We start from the raw sequence: 10,307 nt of genomic DNA, 5'->3' as shown, positions 1-10,307 counted from the left end.
GATCCATTGATATCATCATTTGGTCTATGTGTTTCTCTATGCAATATAGGTAGATCATGGCTGGTGGGAGTGGGTGACATGGTGCTATACATAGCTTTCTGAAAACATCACAGCACCCTGCCTAAGTACACCTCTCAAGAGCCCTCAGCATCTCTAGTTTTTTTACATAGACCCATAGAAGTTTATGGGACACTATTGTGCAGGCACCGCTAGGGCTGTGAAGAATTGCAGCACTGGATGTAAACAAACTGCGGAAGTACAGCAGTTGGATTAAGTTAGAGCATGCCTTTACCCATACCTTTAAAATAACAACAAATACACCTTTAGAAATGTTAAGTAATGGCAATCTACAAACACATAATTGCATACAAACACATACTACTGTAGATAATTGCAGGCTTTTTATTCTTTGTATACCTTATTTTTCTTTTCTTCCCTGGTCTTCTAAAAGTGGCCATGTTAACCACTTGAAGACCCCCTTCCTATCCAGGCCATTTTTCAGTATTCAGCGCTGCAGTACTTTGACTCAGTCATGCATCGCTGTAATGAAATTATTTTTATAACCCTTTTTTGGGGATACAGAGCTTTTTTTTAATAGTATTTAATTACCACTGGGGTTTTAATTTTTTTTTACTATACAACAAAAAAAATACTGAAAATTTTGAAAAAAAACCTGTTTCCCTATGTAATGTTATGAAACATTTGTTATCACCCGAATTTTTTGGTAAAATATAAAAGACGGGGTCATGTCGGGTAAATAGACACCAAACATGTCAAGCCTTAAAGTTGCGCGCGTCCGCAAAATCGCAAAAAACTACCACACCCAAAATTTGCCATAGGTGATGCCTTAAAACCTTTTATGGCATCACCTAATGGCCCTAAAATTATTGCTCACGATCCGACACTCGCGGTGATATGTAACATATCACACATAGGCGTACCCGATGCATGTGTATGTGGGGGCGGGGGACTTTTACCATTTTTTTTAATATGTGACCTTTAATTTTTTTATGCTTCTTTGATTTTTTGAAAACTTCTTCTTTTTTTTTTTTTTTTACACTTAAAGGATAATTAAAGCCTTGCATTTGTTTGCATATATCTACTGCTAGCAAGCTGTAAATATATGCAAAAACATTTTAAAAGTTTACAAAAGGGCTAAAACTTACCTGTGTCTCCGCCGCACGCTCCGATCTGAAGATTCTCGGGCGGCCGCAAAGGATCATGGGGTGGCCGCATGCGCAGTGCAGATCTTCGGGCCAGGAGAAGAGGAGAGGCAGAGGGTACCGTAAGTTAATGCAGGCAGCGTGCACCCACACAGACTCTGTGGGATAGGAAGAGACAGTGAGTGCTGGATCAGAGACCGGCACCAGCACTGGAGGGACTCCTGAAAACTACTGCAAAGAAGAAGATGATCAGATCAAGAGGCATCATTTTTTTTCTTAATCAAAATGTATTGGATTTTCACAATATAAAACAGAATAGGGAAAAGATAGATAAACCGTTATCGATGCAAATGTCATAAATATAAACTAGACATAAACTAGACGCAACAGCGACATGTTTAAAACTTTTAAGTCAATAGTAATCAATGCAGAGTCTCTGCAGTATTCCGACATTATGCATCAGTCTAAGCACGTGAGGAGAGTAGAGAGAGGGGGAATAAGGAAAAGCAGAGAATGTTAGGAGAAAGCAAAGGAGATAGAGGAAAGAAGATAATGAGGAAGAAAAGAAAGAACCACAGTGAAGATGCGCAGGATTTTGACGTGATGTGACATGCCCAGTGTACTATATGAGGAAAAATAAAACAGAAAGTTTAAGACATTATTCGTAGTTATACTGTAGTAAGTTGAAAATCCAGCCAAGGTTGCCATATGGTTTTGTATAGTGAGAGTTTGTCTAAGGGAAATGTAGGTAAGTTCATCCATAAAGCGTAAATAGGCAATTTTTCGGAACCATTTTCTGGTCGAAGGTATACTGGTTTTGCGCCAGTGAGTTGGTATCAGCAGTTTCGCTGCGTTTAGCAGTTGGGGAATAAGAGACCGTTTGTACTCCATTTCAGGTAGAGTGGGACAGTGAAAGAGACAGATCCATGGATCCAGTGCTACTGATAGGGCGGTGACAAGGAATACATAGCGGATCACTCGAGACTGAAACTTCCTAATCTTTGTGCAGTACCACCAGAGATGAGGGAAAGTACCTTGGCCACCACAAACCCTCCAGCACTGTGAAGAGTTAGAAGCAAACATTACGTGTAGGCGTACGGGTGTATAATACCAGCGAGATACAATTTTATAGGATGATTCCACCACTTGTGGGCTAATAGACGATGTGGGACAGAATTGAAGAATTCTTGTACCATGATCCTCAGATAGTGTAGTGGAAAAATCTCTTTCTCATTGTGTATGAGAAAGGCAGTATGAGACTGTAGCAGTAGTTGGTAAAGTCTAAAGGTGAACACATTGAGGTCTGAGTGGTCTTGGTAAAGACATAAAGAAGTGGTGGAGTTGTCAATATCTCTAGGTGTCAAAAGGAGACGTTTTCAATAATCGATTATAATCGATTATGTCGATTAGTTGTTGCAGCCCTAGTTCCCCATTTGGATCTCAGTTGTTGCAGAGTCAGTAAAGTGGTCCCTGAGCATAGTTGATGAAGCCAGAGTGGAGAAGTGGAAGTCCAAGAGAGAATCCCGCATTGGATAATCCAGGGGGGAAGTAAGAGTGACCTAATAAGGGCAGTAATAGCGGATTATAGTCTGACATACAGTTTATCTCACTGACGGAGCGTATTCATAGAGAGCAGAAAAGGGTCGTTTACCATTCCAATTCAATCTGATAAGCACCTGATGGGAGATTTGTGCTCTGGAGCGTTTCCATATACATTTACGAAAAAGCTTGTGAAGGGTCTCACCGTAATATGGGGGTAGGGCAAGAGGAAGCGTCTGGAAGAGCAATACAACCCTGGGAAGAACGTTCATTTTGACAATATTAATTCTGCCTAATCAGCATATATGGGATTTATTATTATGCCAGTTCAACAGATCACATTTAATATTTAAATGTAGTTGGCTGTAAATAGGTGACTGTATCGGTGAGTAAGGTAAATACAGAGATATTTGAATTTTGAAGATTGCCATATGAAAGGCAGTGTAGACTTTAAAGGGGAGGCCATCTCGGGAGGGACCAATGTGTTCAGGATTTCAGATTTACTTAAATCAATTTTTAAATTAGAAGGCGAGCTGGGTTCCTCAGTGGTCAGTTCCAGTTATGATGTTGCCGCAACATCATTCGTGTCCCAGTTGGGGTTCTTGGGTAAGTCGTGGTTTGTCACCAAGGTAATTTGAGGTAGTAGTATATCTAAGTATCTGTCACGAGTAGCATATCAGCTCAGTGAGTGCATCATTACGGTAGTTGGTTCTTTGGTGTCATTTTTCGGAGTGGTCGTGAGTCCAGGAAAGTGAGGTTAGTTCGGCATGTAGATGTGGAAGTAAGGGACAGAAGGAAGTCAGTAGGGGGTGTAGGGAACCAGTCTCAATGTAGAGTCAAACTCGCAGTTACTGGGTATTAGCGATAGTCCGCTGAGCTGGGCCCGTTTCCTTTATGGGAACAGTTACAGTCCTTCGACAGAACCCTGTCCTGCTGACAGGCTTGGCTCCAAAAACATAACTTGCTGCATTCCGCACACTGTCTCTCCTTGCACTGAGACACACACTCCCCCCCCCAAGCTAGGTGCAGCTGCACACTAATGAAGTCCTGTGCAGTCTTCACTAAACTACGGTCCATGGAACTAGGAGTCTGTCCCACCCAGAGCTCTATCAGACTCCTGGTAACACCAGCCCCAGGATTTGTTTTACCAATACAACGTAAAGAGCTATTTTTCTTTACCTCCAATTCTATGCTGGCATTACCGGCTTAGATGATGAATCTAAGGATCCGTGGAGAAATGTATCTACCATCTATAACTTTTCCTGCCAACCTGGCAGGTTTTACTGGCACCATGTTACAGGGGGTAAATGGTGAGGGGATTGGGTTGGGGGTTTGGTATGAGAGCATGGGGAGTTTGGCGTAATGAACTACCTTTGTAGTGCTTTGTGTGGCGGGTTATGGGGAATGTTCCAGGGATGGTAGATGCGTCCAACCCGAAGGCGGCTCAGTAAAGGGTCGTGAGATCAGTTGTCGTGGTAAAATAGGTCCAGCAGGCCCATAGTGATCAGAAACTATCCATTGTGTCTTGTTTGGTGGCCAGCAGTTCCTCCATTTCGTAGACGTGGTTGACCTGTGCTAGCAATTCACGGATTGTGGGGATGTTGTCCTTCCGCCAATGGCGGGGGATGACAGTGCGCGCTGCATTAATCAGGTGTCTTGCAGTGATTTGAACGCGCCCATTGGTTTGCTTGGATCCCAGTGGAGAAGGGAATGCATAGGTGTGTAGGAAAGTGTGGCTCCTGTGATCTTACGGACTGATTCATATACTTTACGCCAGAAGGGTTGTAATTGGGGGCATGACCAAAAGATATGTGTAAGGGTGCCCTCGTCTGTGTGACACCTCCAACACAACGGGGATAAGTTTGGGTGCATGCGGTGTAGTAAATGGGGAGTTCTGTACCAAAACACTAGTAGCTTGTAATTGGTTTCCTGCATTCTGCTGTTAAACGCACATTTATGGACTGCCGAGCAGATGTCGGACCATGTGTCGTCAGGGATCGTAGTTTGGAGAATTTGTTCCCATTTAGTACGTGGGCGGGGCCCTTGTGTGAGAGGGTCACTCTGGAGCAGTGTATATAGGCAGGAGATTAGGTGTCTGGTTGGGCCTTTGCCTAGGCAGAGTCTTTCAAATGGGGTAAGAGCTCTAGAGGCAGAGGTTCTACGCGTGGGGTCCGTTAGAAAGTGTCTGATATGGAAGTAGACCCACCAGGGTAGTGATCCCCGTGTAGTGAGGTCTGCAAGGTCATTTTTAGGTGTGAATGTTTGGCATCTGAAAAAAAGATGAGCTCATAGGGCGGTTCACAGGACCAATGGGAGATGAAGTCTCTCGTGACACCTGGAGGGAAGTCTCGGTTGTGCATCAAGGGTTCCATGGGGCTATGCAGGGAGGTAAGGGACTCCACCAAACCTCTCCAATTCTCCAGGGTAGGCGGGGTCGGCTTCTTCCAATTCAGGACTATCAGTTTCCTAGCGTAAAACAAAATTCCCAACAGTGTGCTGGTAGCATGCGTAGCCGTATTACGCTCTGTGAGGCCCAATAAGCAGAGCCCCATCTCCGGCTGAATCTCCAGCATAAGGAACCGCTTTATGAACTCTATGATCTCTACCCAATAGTTCTTAATAGCAGGGCACTCCCAAAACACATGTCTAAACCCAGCCGGAGAGAAGGTACATCTCCAGCAAGTCGCCAGGCACGCGCTATAAATCTGGGCCAGCCTTGCAGGCGTATAATATACTCTGTGCAACATCTTGTATTGTATCAATCTATCTCTAGTAGAAATTAAATGAGTGAAAGGATAATCCCAGGCCTCCCTCCATTCTTCCTCATCTAGATCCTGTACCTCACTTCTCCATTGTGCCTCACACCTCCCCAGAGGGCTGTGTGCCTCCGGAAACAGCATGCTATATACAGTTGACAAGGGTTTACGCAGCCCCGGAGTCCTCAGCAAGCACTCCAATGAGGAGGCACCGAAACTCCTCGGGGAAGACGAAAACTGTCCCCGAAAAGCATGGCACAGCTGCATATATCTATAAAAGAAGGAGCTCGGTAGGTTAAATTTAATACTCAGGTCTTTAAAACCCAGAATGTTCCCATCACTCAATATATCTTCCAGTGTTTTTATGCCCTTCCTGGCCCAAACATGACAGTCCGGTATGGTGCTGAAATGAGCAAGTCTCGGATTTCTCCACAAGGGGGTGTATGGCGACATATCCAGCTTCCCCACACCCAATGAATCCAACACCTGCCCCCACGCTTTTAATGTGGCCCGCATGGAGAGCGTGAGGTCATACGGGGCCCCACATCCCCTATACACCAGGGATGCTAAGGCCTCATAAGAGCCCAAACTCGCCGCCTCCAGCACCACCGCAGAGTCACCATCCTCTCTTGTCAACCACCTGTTTACAACCACCATTTACCCTGCTAGATAATATTTCCTCATATCAGGCAGTGCCAGACCCCCCCTCCTCCAAGGTGCCTGTAGAATGGACATTCTGAGTCTCGGTACCTGCGAGCCCCACACAATGTCCCGGAACAAGCCAGTCACCCCGCGGAAAAAACTTGGAGGCACCCAAACTGGAGAGTTACGGAGAAAGTACAACAGTACAGGTAGAATCTTCATTTTCAGCAGGTTAACCTTACCTATCATTGAGATTGGCAAATGCTTCCATCCTATCAACCGTCTTTTAACCTGTGCGATCACTGGAGTTAGATTCAGTGAGGAATAGTCACTAACTTTAGCTGTGATCTTAACCCCCAGATACGTAATCTGTGAGACCCATTGCAGGGGGATCGATCCATCAGCCGAGCCCATAGTGCCCTCATCCAGCGGCAGAATATGGGATTTGGTCCAGTTAACTCTCAGTCTAGAGAATACAGAGAATTCATCAAGGATTCGCAGCGCCTCTCTAAGAGAGGGGCCCGTGTCCGCCAGAAACAAGATCAGATCATCCGCGTACAAGGCACTTAAATGCATCCCAGACAATATCCTCAGACATAGACCCTGTATTGTGGACCCAATAGTCATCTACCAGGGGCGTCAGTCTACTCTCCACACCCTGCTCCCCAAGCCAACCTGGGGACAACCTCCATCCCCTGCGTTGGTATGGTGCGGGAAAGGTAAGCGTGAGTGACAGAGGCGAATGGTCAGACACCCCTCCAGGCAGGTAGACAGCCTCCGATACCAACCCCAAGAATAAATCGTTAGCAAAAGCCATATCAATTCTGGAGGAGGAGTTATGTGCATAAGACACACAAGAAAACCCCCGAACACCAGGGTTCTTCCACCGCCAAACCTCCAGCAGGGAAGCTGCTTCCGCCCATCCCACCAGTTCCATCCCCGGTGCTCTATTTGGGTTTGAGGAATCCAGAGTCTGGTCTAGGATAGTATTAAAATCCCCCACCACTACAATAGGAATAGGCAAAAATGGCGCCACCTTAGCCAGAATATCATACAGTAGCTGACATTGAAAAGGAGGGGGCAGATAGACACTAACCACAGCAACCCTGCGTGTATGTATTACCAGTACTATGATAACATAGCGGCCCCCCGGATCCAGAACTACCTCCTCGATCGTGCATGGCAAAGATTTACTTATAAGAATGGAGACTCCCCGGGTATAAACCGAGTAGGTAGCATGAAAGGCCCTCTGGATCCAGGGTCGCCGCAGCGCCAGTACCCTCTGTCCCTCCAAATGCGTCTCCTGCAACAAAATAATATGAGGTCTGTATGGTTTTAAATATTGAAAGACCAAGGAGCGTTTGAACTTATGATTTAGACCCCGTACATTCCATGACACTATTTTTACTGAGGTACCTGCCATCCTGTATCCACCCACAGTAAAGTGATCACATTAGGGCTCAGAAAATCCATCGCCCAAATATCTCTGGTAAATTCAGACCAGCCTAAGCTGCCTGAAAGGAAACACATACACATGCAGGAATCACACAGCTCAACATAACAAGTATAACAATCCCCCCCTCCCTCTCCACCCTAACCCACCCTGCTTTCTTCGGCTGACAAAGGACCCCAACATAACTCCGAGAAGCTTAATCCCAAACTAGTTCCAAAGACAGCACCCAAGGAGGGCTGTCACCCCTGTAACCCAACACCTTCCCCTATTCCAGTTCGATCAACAGGCCCGACCTGTATCTAAGGAAATTCACCCCTACGTGAGGAGCCTACATCTTCCCCACCCCTCATAATGATGTACAAGGGGACTCAATATATTACAGTGCTGGCATTAAACCGTAGAAATTATGCAATCGGTTGTATTTCTAGCTGGTGCCCAGACTCCCGTGGGGGCGATGGGGCCAGCCCCTCCTGAGCCACCAGCAATTCCCCATCCATGAGCGCGGACGTCTCACTCACCACCTGAAGACGTGCAGAGGGAGATTCAGGCAAGATGGCCGGCGAGGGACGCGTGTTCTGTCTGCGGCTGCGGCGCTTGTTCCCGGGCGTGGAGGATTTCTTGCCCGATCTCGAGGGCATACTCCAGCGGAGTTCCAGCACTGTTCCCCCAGCGGTCCGAGCAGCAGGAAAGTCCTCCAACAGGATGGATTAGTCGGATGGATCGAGGTAAGGGCAGCGGAGCTCACTCACACGCGTCCTGTCTCCTTCACATCCCGGCCACGCCCCCCAGATACATTGTTTTCCAACGATGCCCACAGCTTAGTGTCAGTGTGGAGGTGCCAGTATAGGACTCTGGTGAGGTGTGTCGCCTTGTAGTATCGATATAGGTCTGGGATCCCCAGTCCTCCTTTGTCTTTGTTCGATTTGAGCAGGGACCAGGATATACGGGGGCGCTTATCATTCCACACAAATGCGGAGAAGGTAGAGTCTAAAGTTTGAAAGAATGAGCGTGGTAGTTTGATGGGAATGGTTTGGAAAAGATAGAGAACTCTGGGTAAAACATTCATTTTCAGTAAGGCTGCTCTCCCAAACCATGAGAAGGTGTGTGACCTCCAAGATTTGAGGTCTCTCAGTATGGAGTCGTGTAAGATTGCGAAGTTGGAGTTGTAGAGTCGGGTTAGGTCGGAGGTCAATTTTTATGCCTAGATATGGTAGGTAGTCAGAGCACCAGAGGAAGGGGAAGGATGATTGGAGGTGAGTTCTGGTTCTATGTGGTATGTTAAAGGGCATTATTTCAGATTTGGTAAAATGTATCTTTAGGTTGGATAGTGTCCCATTATAATTCAAAGTGAGACATCAATTTCCGTAGGGAGGCTGGGGGATCTGAATGGAAGAAGGGCAAGTCATCAGCGTATGCCATTGTTTTGTGGGTCGTGGTGCCGATTGCGATGCCCGAAATCTCTGTGTCATTCTGTACTATTCTGATTTAATGGTTCTAGGGCTAGTGCAAATAGGGTGGGAGATAGGGGGCAGCCCTGACGGGTCCGCTTAGTAATTGGGAAGCTATCTGACAGGCAGCCCATCGTCCTGACTCTCGCCTTGGGGCAGGAGTAGACGGCCGCTATCCAATGTATCATACGATCTTGCAGACCAATGTGTCGGAGAACCTCGAACATGAAGTCCCAGGCTACCCTGTCGAACGCCTTCTCCGCATCTGTGGACAGCAGCACCAGTGTCTCCAGCTTACGTTACTGTACCCAGTGGATGAGGTTGAGCGCTCTCGTGGTGCTGTCCTTGGCCTCCCTTCCGGGGGTGAATCCTACCTGGTTGGGGGTGATCAAATCGGGTAACAGCGGGAGAAGGCAGATCCGACAGGGCCTGTGTAAAGATCTTCAAGTCCACATTGAGGAGGGATAACTGTTATGTGGGCTTCTAAATGTTGTGGAGGTGGGTGGATGTCGTTTTGGAGGGCGTTAAAAGCCGATAGCTTGTGTGGAAGTAGAGTGGTCTGGAAGGACTTGTAGTATTGTGACGGTAGGCCGTCGGGGCCTGGACTCTTGCCCGGCTCCGATTGTTTAATGGAGTGTTGGATTTCCTCTTCTGTGAGGGGTTCGTCTAAGGAAGTCAGGAGTGTTTCGTCTATGGTAGGCATATTGGCTCTCGCCAAGAATTGGCATATGTGGCGAAGGCGATCTATGGCATTGGTCTGTGACTGGGAAGTTTGATACAGATTATAAAGTGCCACGTAATAATCCTGGATACAGGAGTCAATCTCCGGTGGTGAGTGTGTTAATTTGGAGGGGGAACTTCTGATGCTATGGATATGTGAGCTAAATGTTTTCGTACGGACCGCACTGGCCAGTAGTCTGCCGCACTTGTCGCCTTCTGAGTAGTAGTGTCCTGTGCGCAGGGTGAAGGCACGTCTAATCTTTGTCGCTAGGATGTGTAGGAGCTCCTGTCTGGTTTCTGTCAGTGCTAGTAGGTCACGCTGGGCCAGGGATTGTTTGTGGTGCATCTCTAATTTGTGGAGTTTAGATTTGAGAGTCTGTATCCAAGCGTGCTTTCTTTAATTTCGCAGCTAAAGAAATTAGTCGCCCTCTGATAAAGCATTTGTGTGCTTCCCAGGTGATCATAGGGGACGTTTCGCCCGTTGTGTTGAAGGCGAAATATTCCTGCAGGTCTGTGGAGAGTGCGTCAACGTTTAACGTGTCTTTGAGCAGGGAGGGATTAATTCTTCATGTGGATTGCCGTAAGG

At 46.8% G+C, this 10,307-nt stretch overlaps 1 protein-coding gene across 1 annotated transcript in view; it reads left to right on the top strand.

Annotated features, from left to right (window-relative positions):
• LOC108799989 (neural cell adhesion molecule L1-like) overlaps positions 1-10,307 on the top strand; it is a 226,244-nt gene that overhangs the window by 6,340 nt on the left and 209,597 nt on the right. The gene's annotated exons all lie outside the window — the stretch shown is intronic.

This window comes from Nanorana parkeri, unplaced genomic scaffold (assembly GCF_000935625.1).
Source record: "Nanorana parkeri isolate BGI_ZX_2015 unplaced genomic scaffold, ASM93562v1 scaffold1874, whole genome shotgun sequence".
Lineage (NCBI taxonomy): Eukaryota > Metazoa > Chordata > Amphibia > Anura > Dicroglossidae > Nanorana > Nanorana parkeri.
This window is presented reverse-complemented; position numbering and strand designations above follow the sequence as displayed.